General features: G+C 47.5%; 1 pseudogene; it reads right to left on the reverse strand.

Annotated features, from left to right (window-relative positions):
• The window catches only part of LOC135828026 (integumentary mucin C.1-like), an 11,909-nt pseudogene extending 7,963 nt beyond the window's left edge, over positions 1 to 3,946 (reverse strand).
• Positions 3,947 to 5,380: the final 1,434 nt, after the last annotated feature.

The raw sequence follows: 5,380 nt of genomic DNA on the forward strand, positions 1-5,380 counted from the left end.
AATTTTCACTAAAATATCTTTAAAACATACATGCAGACCCAGAGTAACAGCAGAGAAGGACTGAGTTTTTTTTCTTCTTTTTTTTACTAGAGCCACGTAAACCCGTCATGTGTGAGCCATGAATAAGGGGAGTGGTGGCGTGGTCTGGGATGCTCTGCCGACCTTAGGTCTCGGCTTCATCACAACCAGGCGCGCCAATAGCAGAGAGAGAAAGAGAGGGAGAGAGAGAGAGAGAGAGAGAGAGAGAGAGAGAGAGAGAGAGAGAGAGAGAGAGAGAGAGAGAGAGAGAGAGACATAGACAGGTTGCACCATTGCCGTGTTGGAATTGTGATACAATCATGTAGTTGGTTGACAGCATGTAACAAGGTGGAGGACCACCGTGTGCGGAAACAGTGGCCTTACTACAACCATTCACGGTTGGTAGAGCCCCGGCCTTGCGACCATCTAAACCGTATGGTCCTCCACCTTGTTACATGCTGCCAAACTATCAACATGTTTCAACAAAACAAGGTTTATCTATTACCAATAATTATTGTAATACATGTACCGGTACATGTACTTCAGTGCAATCGTGTGCATTTATAATTGTGCATGTACATTATTTTATACGTTGTTCACCACTTCATGACATTTTGCAAGTAGCTTCTGCTGTTCCTGTTTGTATTTTTCACCTTGTCATGTCCCTGCCTCCCTCTCTCACAACATCCACCTTCATTTCCTCTCCCCAAAAGGCTCCCTTTGATAGACATCTATTCGCCTCTGGAGAATCCTTGAACATACAGTATCAATCAGTATACCTCATACTTTATTTAACCAAACTATATCTATAATAATTATTATGTTGTCATGGCTCTGAGTGGGATAGCCATTGGCTACTGAGAAGGTACGTTGTGGAAATGGAATTGATCAAGATTTTGATCAGATTGAATTGTGGTCACCAGCATGGTGCCCAGTGACCTTTGCTCTGCCGGTGTACTGAGAGCAGCTCGACAGACCAGAGATGTACTGTACACATGTACGTGTGCGATCGGGATTTCTCACCTCACCACTGCAACAAGCTGCAAGCGTAAACCAACTTACTTCACCGCAGATCAAAACAAGTGATGACCACAAGACTGTGATGATCACTAGCACTGTGGTGGAGACTTCTTAGAATGCTAGCAGATACTAGTTCACAGGCTAGCTACATGTATGTCCGGATCCCATTCCTTCAGCTTCTGAGAGCTATCACAGGGGTCCGGAGTTATGCGTCGCTTGTAAATATCCAGACCGTTGGTCTGGTGGAAAACACATCAGTGCCTGTTTATTTTGAGAGTTTTTTTTAGAGCATCTCCTTTTTAGAAAATGTTTTCAATGAGTGATGTGTCGCTTTGTTTTGCTTTAATTGGTGCTTTTCTCCAATGTCATGCAGTCGTATTTATTCAGCTTTTATTTTTTGTGTACTTGCATACTGGTAATGGTATTAGTTTAGTCCCACAACCTGCGATAAAATGATCAGCTGTAGCACCTACTCCACTTTTATGTTTATGTATCTACATGTATGTCATTCGGATCTTCCCAAGTTGTACATTGTACTGTTGAGATACCGAATTCAAATAAATCAACTCCATACCATACCATAGCGTTATACACCGTATGAATAACCATCCAATACTACATCATGAGTATTCTGTAACAGTTCCAGTGCTCACGTACATTGTACATGTAGATGTACATGTACGTGTACATGTACGTGTACATGTACATGATTGTACATGTACATGTACATGTACATGTATGTGAGGTAAAGAGGACGTGCATGTTCGTGTGCATGTACATGTACATGTACACGATTACAATTCAACAGAGCTGCAGATATGTACATGTACAAGCACAAGTAAAATGAACAAGTACTATGTTCAAGTAGGGAATGAACACTGCAGGTGCACGCCATTATTTCTGGTAACTCGCTGCACCTCGAGTGCAGCAAGCCATTACTCTCATGTTTTGTCAGCTGCTATTCTCCAGAAGTCAGAGGCGATAGAGGAATTCTGATGTGGTGATTGCATTCCCTAAGGTCCTGGCACAGCGGGGAGCAAAGCGTTTCTATTGTTTATATGTATACGTTAATGTTATGCTTGAGAACAATTTCACTGCACCCCTTGGCCATTGCCATTGGATAACAATGACACGTTCCCATTAGATCACCAAGCAGTGTGGAAGAAATACCGCTTATTGTCTACTGTCTTTTGTGCTGGTGAATTTTCACCTTTGTCAGTTGCTCCCGTTTGCCCACTGTGGAGTGATTCGATCAGCGCAAACAAGGCATTCCCATCGCAACACTCCCGATGTGTTAGAAAACAGCACGGAATGCAACAGGGCTCTCCTTGCCTTTAGCTAGAGCCGATGATAGATTTGGCTTCATCAACAAATCAAACGAAATAAGGAGCTCATTCATTGCTGCTCCATAGCTTGTTTTGATGTGGAAGAAAACATTTGAAATCTCTCTGGTAACGCTCCTTCACCTTCACAAGAACAGAGTGTCGCGCTGAGTAAGGGTATGTGTGATTGACTCGCCAGCGCGGCAACAGTGAGCTTGGCCGAAAGTTGGCTAGCAACAGAGTGCTGCGGCCTGTCACGACTAGCCACGCAGTTGACTAGAACAAGTAGTTGTAGCACGTCCACAATCCACTACGCTAAGTCCAAGTATCCCCACATCATGGTCACCATCTCCAGTTTGGGCAATCAGTGACGTTGAGCACTTCAGAATGCAGTGTACGGAATCCTCACTTTGGCCCAGTTTAGAGAGATGATAATACTACTAGTACTACTACTAGATATGGGTGAATTTGAATGCATAATGCATTACAGTATATATGCACATGTACATGTAGCTGCTCTGGATAGAGCTCTCCATGCGCCCCCAGAACGTCAATTACCTGCACAGTACTCAGACTGACATCTCGATTCAAGAACGTGTTGTGCCCTCTCATGAGAGTTTTGAACTCTCCGAGCACAGCACGGGGGCTGCGCCGCAGGAGTGCCCTGAGCTCACAACAAGCGCAGCCAAAGAAACACACGCGACAGCTGCCATGAACTCTTTCGTCAATGGGTGTCCGATCTGGCACTTCAGCCGTCAATTCATTCCGTACAGCAGTGCATCGAGACTGTCATACGGGCAGTACTCTAGCTCTGCGCAGGGCAGTAATACTGGGGGTGCATACATTGTCCTGGGATTAGCCGACAGCAGCCTTGGTTTGATCAGTGCAAGGCATACGGGCGAACTAAACATCTCCTCCCTTACCACCTACGACCTACGAGCCCAATGAATGGCTTGTCAATGCCAATGTCAATAATTATCAATATCTGCACGAATGCTTCGTAACTGCACCGTCGCCATTCTAGACCTCGTGGAGATACATGTACATGTGTATCCGTATATCCGAGTGCCTTGTGCTCTGTATGCATTGGGACACGTAGTCGTATTCCACTGGGAGATACAAGTACATGCGGTTGGCATTGGCCCGTAAAAACCGTGTATAATCGCCAATGAACCCATGATTCACCAAAATAATTGTAGCATTCTACAAAGCCATGGTCGTACAGTTGGTCAGCGGTGGTATGGTTCCACCGTGCTGTTCCGCACGAGATATGCACTCGCACAATTAGCATGTGATACGCAATCCAGGCGTGGGATGGTCCGTCTCGGGATGGTCCGAGATAAGGCATACAATGTAATTACGGTCGGCATTCCGCTCGGTCAACGCCGAAATGCAGCAGGCATGTCCGTATTTGGCAGCACACAGCCTCTACATATACTCGTCCAACCCCCCAGAAACGGTATAAAAAGACCGACCCGCTTTGCGAGCAATTCGTTCAAAGAACTGACATCGACGCAAACAGATCAATCTTCATTACAATTATTGTCATTGAGTTTTATCTCTCTGTACCTTCCACCCTTCATCATAGTCCCCGGGCCTTTTAGTACACGTTGCCAAGGCAAAATTTTGTAATCAGTCCACTGAAGTTGCAGTGATTTCCGTTTCGATCAAGTGAGCGAGAAACGTCGGCAGAAATTGATAAATCAGTGGTGGTGTTTAGCCATCACAATTGTTGTTATGCCTCCGAGTTGTGACATTCTTCAGGTGCCTAGCTGCGAGTGCGAGTTGTTTGACTGTTTTAGCGATATGTTCTCCGCCAGAAACACAACGAAGCCTTCAAGGAGCGCAGCGCTGGGTAGGGAGCGAAAGAGGACGTCGCGCCGTAAATATTCCGCCTCTTCTAGCATCCAGCGTGATGGAATGCACCTTGCCAATCCGGACCGTCCATTTGGTTCACCACCTCGAGCCACTCCTGGTGTGATAGCGCAGCAGTTTTCATCGTCGACGGGACATTACCACTCCCTGGAACTGCCCTGCCCTGTGACAACATTGTGCAGTACGAGCGCACCAGTCCAATGTCAAACAGCGTGCAGCTATCACACACCTCAGTCGTCCTCCTATCCATCAACTCTATCCCTGGCCCCGTGCGACAACCACGGCCAGCAAGTATCGATCAGCTACCAGAATGCCGTGCCCTGCCACCAAAGACAAATCTCCGCGGCTTCGTCTACCGAATCCTACGAAGAGCTGTTGGCCACAGCTACTCGATCTGCGTTTGCCGATCCAGCGGGAGACTATACAAAACCTAGTTGTGAAGCCACTAGTACTCCCTCAAGCCCCGACACCTACTGCAGTGTCGCTACGGGCACCTTTTCTGGAACGCCCTGCGATGTTCCCAACAGTATGGCAGATGATCTTGCTGTGACGACTATCAATACGTTCCCAATGAACTACGCTGGCTATACGTCTCCGACAAAGTCTCCAGCCAGCTCGTCTGCCAGTGGGGAACTCTGTGATGTTCGCACGAGCCTCGGGTTGAGTGAAGGCAGCGACATGCTATCGCTCCAGGACCAGCAATATTGTACCTTTCCCTATATTTGTTCTGCTAACACTACATCACTGGATTACACAATGTCTCCTGCTCCAGCCTACACTTCTGCATCTCAAACTTATACACAAGGTGTCCATCATGCTGAAGAACCTTGGCTGGTGGGGTCGACCAATACCGTGCCGAGACCACAGAGTATAGCGACGACTCTACCCGCCGCAGGGGTTGCTGGAAGCCGTGCCACCAGCCCCCAGGACTGGAAGGAGAGCACGACGGAAGCCTTTCTCTCCTCCGGCATTGCTCCCGCCAGCAAGTCCTCCCGTCGCGTGAAGAACTACAGAGTCGCGATCAACCAGAGGCTGAGGAACAGGTCCAAGGACCTACGGGTTGGCTTGCAGCAGCTTCGAGACATCGTGCCGACATCGGCTGACGAGACACACATGACCACTGGCCAACTTCTCCGCCGGGCCAC

Source organism: Sycon ciliatum, chromosome 12 (genome assembly GCF_964019385.1).
Source record: "Sycon ciliatum chromosome 12, ocSycCili1.1, whole genome shotgun sequence".
In the NCBI taxonomy this organism is placed as follows: Eukaryota; Metazoa; Porifera; class Calcarea; order Leucosolenida; family Sycettidae; genus Sycon; species Sycon ciliatum.